Raw genomic sequence first — 10,976 nt, forward strand, 5'->3', positions numbered from 1 at the left:
TTGTTTCAGGGACAGCGGTGCCTGCCAGCACAGCGTGAGGTCACCTGCAATACATCACTTCAGGGAATGGCCTATTATGGGGGTGGGAGGGGAGGTGTGTGCCCGCCCAGCAGTCCCTTGTGGGCACACGCACACATCGTTTCTTGCATCTCCCGTTGCCCGGACGGAAGCCCAGCACCTGCCACCGGACATCCAGGGCCCTGGGAGGGATCTAACCATGCCACTGGCGATACGACAGGGCCCTTTTGACCAGTGCAGGGCCAGGATGAGGGCCAGGACTGGGGCTCCTGTCCCCTCCGGGCCACCCCAGCTCCCCCACCCCCTGCCACGAGGGGCAAGTCACCAGGCGTGTCCCCTTCCTCTGACAGCACCTTCCTTCCTGGCCTCCCCAGGCCAGTCCCCACGGCGCTGCCAGGAAAGCAGGCCCTCCCCCCCGGCCAGAGCGAGGGCACAGTGGACGGTCCGAGGGACCCCTGGAGGACTCCCTGCCTACGGCTCCTCCAGCTCCAGCCGCCCAGGAGCAGGAGTGGGGGCGGGCCCCTGGCCGGGACAGGGCCCCTCTAGCAGCCAGAGCTGTCCCCCGGGCCCTCCTTACTTCCGACGGCAGTCTGGTACTGACCTGCTCAACCCTGCAGGACGGATGACCCGGGAGCTTGCAGACGACACCACGGCCCCAGGGCTCAGGCCCAGCAGGGAGGACCGGGAGAGCAGAGACAGAGGGCGGGGGACAGAGGGCTGCTGAGTGGGGGCCCTGCACCACCTGGCCTCCTTGGGAAGGGGAACGGAAGGCTGTGGGGGGGGGGGTGTCAGCTGAGGTCTACAGAAAGAGAGACATTTTTCAGAGGAGCAGGGGTGGGGGCAGGGGATCCCCACGCCTTGCAAGGGCCCAGGACATAGTGAGTCTGGGGACTTAGGGAGCTCAGGATGGGCCGGGCCGGGGCTGGGGAGACTGAGGCCCGCTGTGGGCCGGCAGCTGGGAGAGCCGTGTGGTCAGGTGGGAGCAGGGCTCTGACCCTCTGCCTGGTCACAGAAGCGCCTTGTCAGCCACTCAGACCACCAGCCCCGTGGCTTTGCCGGAGGCCCTCCCTGGGCCAGTCCTGACTTCTAAGAGCAGACATGCTTCACCCCCTGCGGCCCCAGCTCCCCCACATGCCCTGACCCACGATGCCGGTCACACCGGTCTCTGTCTGGGACCCGTGCCCATCTGGACAGACGCCCATCCCTCCAGAAACTCCCTGGGCCCGCCTGACACTGGCAGGGCCGCCCACTCGGATACCGGGACCAGCCACACGGTGTCTGGCTGGCCCCCTTGGGGGGGTGTCTTCCCACCCAGAAGGGGCACACCCCGGGGGCAGGGACTTTGACTGCAGCTTTCATCCCCAGGAGGGTCAACGCGTGCATACAGTGGAGCTTAATAAATAAATGTTTGTTAAATGAACAGACATAGAACTCAAATGTGGAGACAGACCACAAGGTCACATGTGGACGGTCAGAGCTCAGTGGCCTCGGGCAGGTCCCAGCACTGCCCCTTAGCTGGGGTGGGGGTGGGGGAGGGGCTTGCTGGCTGCCCTGGGTCACGCTTGGGACCCGAGGAAACGGTGGTGTGGCCCTGCAGGCCCTGAAGCCACCCCCTCAGTCTCTGCTTCCCAGCCCTCCAGCCTGGCGTGTGCGACCTGCAGGGGCGGAGGTCGCACCTGTGGGGGCAGGTCCCCGTCCTGGGAAGGCCCCCTGGACACATAGTGGGAGGGAGAAGGGATCGATTAGCGGTAAGTGCAGCTGGGGGCCAGGGTAGCGGATGCCAAGCGGCCCAGAGATGGAGCTCGGGGCAGGTGGGCCCTGCTCAGGGGGACCCAGGTGGGGCGGGGTGTGCTGGGCACGATTCCCTACACCGTTGGACACCCGGAGGCCTCTCTGAGCCCGTCTGGGACAGCAGAAGTGTGTTTCACGGCTCAGCCTGGGTTCTGACTTACACGAGACCCTCGGAACCCAGACCCCACAAATGGGTTAAAGGGCCTGGCTGTGCCCCTCAGTGGATGAGCTATCACCGCTGGCTTCCTGAAGGAGGAGGCATTGCCCTGGCCCTTTGGGGGTGAGGGTACTGGCCCAGATGATGGAGGAGGTGCCTGCAGGTGCAGGAGAGGGAAGTGTGGGGCCTGTCAGGGGCCGTGCGGGGACCCTGGGGCCCTGTCCGGAGGGCCTACGGGTGAGGCTGGAGAAGGGGGGGTCCCTCCGCAGGGCACCTGGGTCTTGTGAGCAGAGGGGAGCCCTGTAAGGTTCCTGAGCACGGGAGGGCCTGCAGTTTGAGGCTGATAAGGCCCCATGGGCAGTGCTTACTCCACTTTCCTTCCTCTCTTCCCAGGACCCGCCCAGTGGCAGATCTGGGGGCTTGGGGGAGCCCTAAGTGGTGGGATCGGGGCCCACAGGGACACGGATTTCCTGCCCGGGAGCCACCGCGTCAAGGACCCCAGCCAGCCACCAGCTCTGAGACACCCTCCCTCAGGAAATCCTGGCCCCGGGGCAGCCCCCAGCTCAGGGAGGCCGGAGCCCGAAGGGATGATCCCGTGGGGAACGGCCCGTGGTCCTTTGAGCTACAGTGGCCCATGCCGCACGCCCTGCCACGACCCCAGGCCCCCGGCCCCCACAGTAGGCACAGCGCCTGGTCCCCAGCCCCCGAGGAGCCCCCGACAGCTCCTCCAGGTGGTGACGGGGCGGGGGGGGGGGTGCCCGCATGTCCGACCCTGCCTTTCCTGTCTGCCCCTCATCTCTGCAATGGCCACTTGGGTTCGGGGGGGCGCTGCAGACACCTCAGGATCTGCTGCACCTGTGCCCCGCTTCCTGGGAGAGTGCACACCACAGAACTTCACACCCGGTCTTCAGTGTCCGGGGCTCCAGGCCAGCTAGGGAGGAGCCCGCGGGCCTCAGGCTGGCCCTCACCAGGGGAGGAGGCGGCCCTCCCATCCGAAGGTGGGGCGGGGAAACAGAGGCCCCGGCAGGGATGCAGAGGTGAAGCGGCCCCGGGGGCTGCCGGTAGCTGGAGACGGGGGTGGGAACTTCCAGGGGGCCACTCAGAGGCTGCGGCTCCGCCACACAACCCCGCCTGGAGATGCGGGGCCAGAGGACAGCCCCCTGCCCGCTGGCCCGGCCACAGCCCCAGGAAGCACGGGACACCCTCCTCCCCCACCCAGCCTGGCCCAGGCCCCACCAGCACCCCCAGCAGTTGTGAGAGCCTGGTGTCAGGACTCAGGCCCTCTCTGCGACCCCCAGCTGGCTGTGGGGACTGGAGTCACCTGTGCTTCCCCTGGCCTCGGTTTCCCCAACTCCCTGTAGCCGACCCCAAGTACCTGACAGGGCCCTGGGCCCACGGGCTTTAACTGGGGACAGTAGAACTTGCGTCCCAAGAACAGACAGTGGGAGTCAGGGACACCCCCAAGTCCTGCCCTGCCTCTCACCAGGTAGGTGCCCTCGGGCGGCTGGCTGGACCCCCAGGGTCTCACACCCCCATTCACACAGGGGGGTAAAATGCAGGCTTTTCAGGGGATGGGGAGCAGAGTGGGGAGCGCTCTATCGATGGGGGTGGCCAGTGGTGCCCGATGCCCGTCCACTCTGCCCTCCCGGGCCTGTGATCTGGCCGAGGGACAGGACCCCTGGCGGGAGTGTGCGTAGAAACAAATGGAGCAGCGCAAACCACTCACCCGAAGCCACAGAGAGGGGTGGTGGGAAGCTGGGAAGCTGGGGCCGGGACAGATTCCGGAGCGGGCACGGGCACGGCTTCCCTGAGGACGGAGCCCACCTGGAGGCCAGGGGCCAGCAGCCCGCTCCCTCCCTCCCACCCCAGGGGGCCCGCCCCCCCCGCCCCCCGGTTTCAGAGTCCCTCCCACGTTTCTAGGCTCCTGGTCACGGGTGCTGGAGCCCCCGCAACGCCCTCCCCCCGGCCTGCCTCTCCCGGCCTGAGGGGGCCTGGGCGCCCCTCCTCCACCCCTCCAGCTCCAAAAATCAGTGCCCAGAGACGCAGGAGGCACAGGAGGCCTGTCCTCTGCTGCCACCGGCCAGCACCCGCCACCACCGGCCAGCACGCAGAGACTGGACGGGGGGCAGGACGACTGAGCAGCGCGGGGCCCGAGACTCCCGGGCACGGAGTCCGCTGAGTACCGGGGGCTGTGGGGCGCCGCTGCGGGTCCTCATGAGCCTCTCAAACGTGGCCCCCGGAGAGCCACCCTGGGGCCTCCTCGTCCAAGGGGTCTTCTGGGCCCTGACCCCACTCAGCCTTGGTCTCTGAGCCTCCCTAGGCTGCCCGCCCCCAGGGAGAGGCTCTGCCCACTTCCCCCCGCCCCGTCCCAGGCTGGATCTGGAGGTACAGGGAGGGGCCCCAAGGCTCCCAGCCTGGCAAGGAATCCGGGAGGCCTGGCCAGGGCGGGCCTGTCCCAGCCACCTCCCTCGGTCCCCAGCGTGGGGTCCCTGGACGGGGGGCGGTGCCGACTCACACCTCCTGGAAGCTGGGGTTTCCTCTCAGCAGAGAGAGCGGTCCGAGGTGCTCAAGGCCCAGACTGGGAGCGGCGGGAGCTGCCCGGCGGCACCGGAGCAACAGGCCGATGCCAGGGCGGGGGCGGGGGGGGGAAGGGAGAGGTGCCGGGCAGGGGTCTCCACACCGGAGCATGGGACACATTCTCCCCAGTGTGCACACGTGCACACACACTCACTAGCACTGCCCTGCACATGCATGCTCCCCAGTGCACACACGAGTGTGCACATTCACTAGCACTAGCTAGCTAGGGTGTGCACTAGCACACCCCTGTACACTAGCACTTCTCTTGCACATGCATGTTCCCCTCGGGCGCACACACACACACACACACACACACACACACAGGGTCCCCTTGCACCCTGGCTCCATCTCCCCTCTCTGCCTGCGGCTCCACGGTTTTGAGGCTCTCCCGCAGGGTCTGGAGGCTGCCCTGACATGGGTTTGTCAGACTGTCTCTGGACGGGGAAACTGAGGCCCAGTGGAGCGGCCCGAGCTGGCTGGGACACAGGGTACGGAGGGAAGGTGGGGCCCCAAGGTGCCAGGAGGTGCTGCCCTGCCCCGATGGCTCTGAAAGGCAGCTGTGGGCCTGGATGCCAAGAGCGAGGCCACAGGGCCCAGGACAAAGGGCCCTTTGTGCTGCCATTTCTTGCCTTATTGCCAGGGTTAAGGTGGCTGAAGGAGCCCTTGGAGGTGACCCCCCCCCCCGCCTCTCTGAATGCCGAGGCCCAGGGCGGGGACAATGGCCATTACCTTGCCCACCTCCCACCACCTTCCTGAGCCCACCGGGAGGCTGGTGGTGGGGTGGTGGGTGCCAGGCCCCGGAACCTCTGTCCCGCCACCCCTCCCCCCTCCCTAGGCCTTGCAGCATCTTTGGCTCCCACCCTCGCTGCCCCTTCCCGGGGTCCTGGGGTGCCTCCCCAGATGCCAGGCCCCACCATCTGCAGAAACGCCGCCAGACCCAAGGGTGCAGGAGATCAGGTCTCAGGGCTGGAGGCCAGGGCACTGGGAGCACCTCGCAGCTCCGCCGTAGGACCAGGGGCTGCTGGGCCACCTCCCCTGTGCGGTCTTCCCTGTGAGATGCCCAGACCCCAGGGCTTGCGCGGAGGGAGGCAGAGGCCGTGAGGGGCGAGGTGGGAGAGTAGCTGAGGGAAGGGGAGCTGAAGGGAGGGTTAGTCTTCCTGGAGCTGGAAGGGGGGGCCTGGCTCTGTGCACTCCCCTCATCACAGGGGCCTCGGGGCTCTGGGAGGGGAGCGGAGGGGAGAGGAGGGCACCGCACGGCGACCCCCTCTGGTCTGTCCGGAACTCCCCCTTCTTATCCCCGTTCCGGTCTCCTCCTGTGGGGGCCTGCCTGCCTGCGCCCCCGGACTGACCCCTCACCACCAGGATGGGACTGACTGCTTCTCAGGGGTCAGCGCAGAGCCGGGGGGGGCTGCCCTAAGGGCAGGGTTCCGAAGGAGCCACACCAAGCTCCCATCCATCAGGGCTGGTTCCGGGGTCCCCACACACATGTGGAGCCCCTGGCTTGGGGAGGGAGCAGGGCAGGCCACAGCCCCTCCCCTCCCTGCTGCTCACTCAGTCTGATTTGCTCAGTGTCAAGGCCCCGGGGCCACTCTGCCCGGTGGGGTGACATCGGTGGGGTGACGATGTCGCCAGTGCAGGCATGAGTCCACGGCCAGGACTCACCGGGAGCAGCGTGTGGCCAGAGCCCAGCACACCTGGTGGACACCCCTCAAAGTGGGCACAGGTGAGGGGCGCGTGGCCGGGTCTCTGGACTTGTCCTTTCTGCCCACTGTCGACTCAGCCTCAGAGTGGGGCTGGGGGTGGGGTCCCAGCCCTGGGAGGTGGGGGGGCGGGGGCTGGGGCTGCCCCCAGAGGCTGCTCGAGGGCCTCCAGACAGGCATCCTCATGTGGGGCCCCTGTGGGCACAGCCCTGCATGGTGGGCGAGGGGAGGCTCACAGCCCTGAGCAGCAGGGGGGAGGGGCCCCTTCGGCTCACACCCACTAGGTGGCTGAGGACAGTGGGGACACCTAGCAGGCCCGACCCTGGCTGCTCCCTGTGCCCGGTGAGCCTAGTTATAAACGGGGAGCCCATGAGCACGGTCAGGGCCGAGCGGGGAGCCCTGCGCCCCCAGGATGTGACTCAACACGCTCCTGGGGTCTTAGAGCCTAAGACGGGTGGGTGGCAGCTGTGTTCTCAGCCCTTAACGGGAAGTCGGCCTGGAGACCCGGCCTGGAGTCCTGAGAGTCCCGCCCCCCCCCCGGCCCCGCCCACAGGTGCGGGAGCTTCTGGAATCGGGAAGGGGAGGGGAGGGCGGGGAGGGGCCCTTGTATCCTCCAGGTCCTGCCAGTCCCAAGGGCCTCTGCACACACATGTGTGCACACACGCCCGCACGCAGGCGCCCACACGCGCACACCCACGTGCTCACGTGCGCACATCTGTGCACAGGCGCGCATGCCCGCCCAGACCCTGGCTCTGCTCTGAGCCCTCGGACAGCAGTGTCCGTCCTCGGGCCCCTCACAGCTTGGGCGTGAGAGAGAACCAGATGTGGGCCCCACAGGCCGGTCCGGGGACGGACTCAGCCTGCACAGCCGGCGCTGCTGACCCAGAGCCCGAGAGCCCGCCCGCATCGGGTCAGGAGCCTGGGGAAGCGGGCAGTGTGGGGCCAGTGTCCGCTCTGGAGCCCGCAGCACGAACCTGCTCTCGCCGGGCACTCCCTTGCCCCACCTTACTCTGGGCCTCAGTTTCCCCACCTGTAAATGGGACAGCGCTGGCTTCCCAGTACTCAGATGCTCGCCCTGGGCCAAAATGGCCTGAGACTCTGCTCAGGAAGTTTCTGGGCCGGGAGGGGAGGACTGTGGGGTGGGGGGGAGGGCAGGAGGTGACAGATGACCTGCTCTAGGCCCAGGGGTGGGGGTCACACTTTCCCATGAGCCCCACCCCTCCACCCCTCCCCTCAAGGCCCACCCCTCCAATTCTGGAGCATTGATGAGCCCAGGTCCCCCTGGGCCCCCACCTCTTCTCCTCTGAGGGCCTGAGGGCGCTACCTGCCAGGGGTCGGCAGGGTGGGAGTGAGCCCCCTGGAGCCCCTCCATGGAGTTCAGCCCCTGTTCCGGGCAGGGGAGCCTCGGCAGGGAGTGGCCTGCACAGGGCCTCGGTTCCCACGGTGCTAGAGAGACTGGCTGGGGGCTGCCCCCTCCCCTGTGTGTACCCCCCTACCCCCACTGGGCCCCATCTCTAGAAGCAGCTTTGGGGCTGAGGGTGGTCCAGGCCTGTCCAGACTGGTCCCCACTCCTGGAAACACTTTTCCCCAGCGGCCCCGCGGACGGCAGAGCCCAGCTCCTGGCACCCCTTCCTTGGGAGTTGGCGCCGGGGCTGGGGGGGCTGGGGTGGGGTGGGGCCCCCAGTCTTGGCCACAGTGAAGACTGAAACTGGGAGTTTCAGCTGTGAGGCTGGGGGGGCAGGCGGGCAGGTGAGCACAGCAGACGGGTTTCCTGGTCCCCGGAGGGCTCAGCACCTGACACCGGCCTGTGTGGCCCAAGCCCCTCTCTTTCTGGTATCATGCCTTTGCCAAGGCAGCGAGGGTCCCCTCCACCCAGCCACGCCCAACAGAACCAGCCTAGGGGCATGGGAAGCTCATGGGCTGCCTCAGTTTCCTCATCTGGCATCTGGTCAGCAGGGCTGACCATGGTCTCCCCCCTCTGCCCCCGGCTGCGCTGCCCCCCGGGGTCTCCTAGTCACCCACCGGGACCTGGGCCTGGAGGGGGTCCGTCCCCCCAACCTCCCAGCCTCGTGGAAACCAGCCAGCCTGGGCTCGGACGCCTGCTTAATCTTTTGCTGAAAAGATAATTTCTTTCTGTGCCATTGTCGGGCGCTGGGGTGGGGGTGGGGGGGACAAAGGGGCTTTTGTGCAGACGGCTCTGGGGCGACCCTGCGAGGCCCGGCGTTTTCCCTCCAAACGTAAGACCCTGTAACGGGAAGTCTTTCTCATAACCCCGCCTTTTCTCAAGCACAGATCACTTTTGTTTCTGGGGGCGAGCACATGGCGGCAGGGAGGGCCTTGCTCGCTCGCTCTTCTCCCTTGCCAAACGCCCTGCGCGCCCTGGAGGGAGGGAGGGGCTGGGGGACACTCCTCCGTGTGCGTGCGGGTGTGCGGAGGGGTTTAAATAAACACATTCCTCCGTGCCCGCTGCCCTTGGGGTTGGGAACGTCCCTCCTCCCCTGGCAGCGGGGCCAGAGGGCACCGAGCTGGGGCGCAGCCGCCACACCCCGTCAGGCTGTTGGCTGCGGTGCCCTGGGCGTGCAAAACCCAGGGGAAGTCCCACGCACACGCAAGATACACAACACCACGGAGTGTTCCTCTCCCGGCCAGAGAGCGGCTGTGCTTTCTCTACGTGTCTGTAACTCTGGTCTTGCTTCACAGATGTGGAGCCGCTCCCATTCACTGATTCATTCATTGCACGGCAGCTATCGTGCAGCACAGGGCACCCTACCCTCCAGGCTGTGGGGCGGTCACGGGGCAAACCCACCGTCACCTCATTACGCGTTTGCATCCAATAACACATCAGAGCGTTCGCCGGACCCTTGTGGACGGCTTCTGCGCATTGTGGGCGTTGCCCTGGCTCCCGTGGACGGACCGGTGCTCAGTGCAGCCTAATGTTAAAGCCACTGTTTGTGGACCAGGCATAGCCCGTGGGCCAAGTGCTAGTCTTCATCCCACCCTGCAGAAGAAGAGACGGAGGGTCAGAGAGATGCCCTGCTCTGCCCACCGGTGAGGGCTTGTGGTCTGTTGGCCTTAGCGGCTCATACTGTCTCCCAGCTCCCCGAGCCGGGGGACCTCCCTGTCCCTCGACAGAATCGACCCCAGTCCCTCGGGGGCTCGTCGGGGCCGTGCAAGGGGGGCCGGGCAGACACTTTCTCCAGCATCATTTCATGTTCCCAGAATCTCCCAAGCCTGTGAGGGCCCGTGAGGCCGAGGAGGAAACCCCAGCTCCGGCGGGGCCTGGCCGGGGAGACGGCTGCCTCAGCCTGGCCCGCCGAGCGCCTGGCGCCCCGGAGGAAACACCCGGGTCAGTCGTCTCTGCCTGTTCCCACAGCAAGTATCTGTCTTCGGACCGTTTCACGAATGTGATGACCTCAGGGTCCTCGTAGAAGCGGATCCTACGGGATCCTCCGCTCCTCCCACTGAGCACGACGCCCGCCAGGTTCATCCATGTCCTGGCAGGAGCCGGGATCTCCCTCCTTTTGAGTCTGAGTGACGGTCCACGGTGTAGACGGACCACACGTCTTAATCCATTCATAAACTGACAGACACTCGGGTCGCCTCCCTCAGTTGAGCCGTCGTTTCCGGCTGGGCAAACGTCTGTTCACACCCCGCTTTCCACTCTTCAGGCGTGGGCGCCCGGAGCAGGCCCGCGGGACCCTGTGGCAGAGCTGTGTCTGCCCGTCCGAGGAGCCAGCACACGCTCCGCCACGCCGGCATGGGCCCCTGGCCGCAGGTGCGGCCCGTAAGCGCCCTCCCCCCCCCCGCCCCCACCCCCGCCCTTCCGCCGCACCTCGGCGCACGGAAGTCTCGTTTCCGTGTAGTTCCATCCGTCTGTCTTCTCGCTGCCTGTGCCCGCGCTTCTGTACCCCCGCGGATCTCAGTGTGGACGGGCCCTTCCCCGGACAGCGGCCCTGAGCGAGGCACCCGGCGCGCAAGCGTGGACATCAGGGTCACCGGCCAGTGGGAGGACACACGAGGGACCCCGGGGACGGATTATGGGCCCTGGGAACCGAGGGGAAAGGGCTTCCTGGAGACGGTGCCGGTCTTCTATGCTGAGGCCTCAAGGCACACGTGAGGCCAGGGCCGCAGCGAAGGAAGCATCCGGGGAGGCGCAGGAGGCGGCTGGAGGCACCCCTGCCTGGGCCTGGGCATCCGCCGGCGCACACACCCGGGGAGGGGGGAGGGGTGGCGAGGTGACACGCAGTCCTCTGGTGTGTGTCCACTCCCGTGGGCCCGCCCACCTGCCCCTCCCCAGACCCCTCGGTACAGATGGGGAAACTGAGGCAGGCGGGAGGCTCCCCCCGGGGTCAGCACAGTATGGGTCCCCCGGAGCCCGAGGGGCCAGGAACGGGGCTGCGAGCAACAGAAAGGGTCTCTCCCAGCGCTGGGGCCTCGAGGCTGAAATGCAGTGGGGGGGGCCGCTCCGGCCTCCGGCCTCACGTGGCCTCGCCTCTGGGCCTCTCGCTCTCCCCGCCTCTTCCGAGGACGCCTGGCCCTGGACACAGAGCCCACCCCCATCTAGGGTGTCTCGTCTTGAGATCCTTAACTGACTACAATACAGTCACTTGCTGAGGTTCCGGGTGGACGTGATGTTGGGGGGCCCCGCTCACCTCGCTGCGGGCGGCTCACCCCACAGCCCGGCCTCACACAGCGCTCTCCCACGCTCCGGTCCCTGCTCAACGCTGACTGTC

At 67.2% G+C, this 10,976-nt stretch overlaps 1 long non-coding RNA gene across 1 annotated transcript; it reads left to right on the forward strand.

Moving 5' to 3' along the window:
• Nucleotides 1-6,122: 6,122 nt before the first annotated feature.
• On the forward strand, nucleotides 6,123-9,815 carry LOC120221975. The gene is made up of 3 exons (XR_005525930.1): nucleotides 6,123-6,266; nucleotides 8,944-9,291; nucleotides 9,463-9,815. It is a non-coding gene; the product is annotated as an uncharacterized LOC120221975 (long non-coding RNA).
• The last annotated feature ends 1,161 nt before the right edge of the window (nucleotides 9,816-10,976 follow it).

This window comes from Hyaena hyaena, unplaced genomic scaffold, assembly GCF_003009895.1.
Source record: "Hyaena hyaena isolate Hyena2069 unplaced genomic scaffold, ASM300989v1 scaffold_823, whole genome shotgun sequence".
Classification (NCBI taxonomy): Eukaryota; Metazoa; Chordata; class Mammalia; order Carnivora; family Hyaenidae; genus Hyaena; species Hyaena hyaena.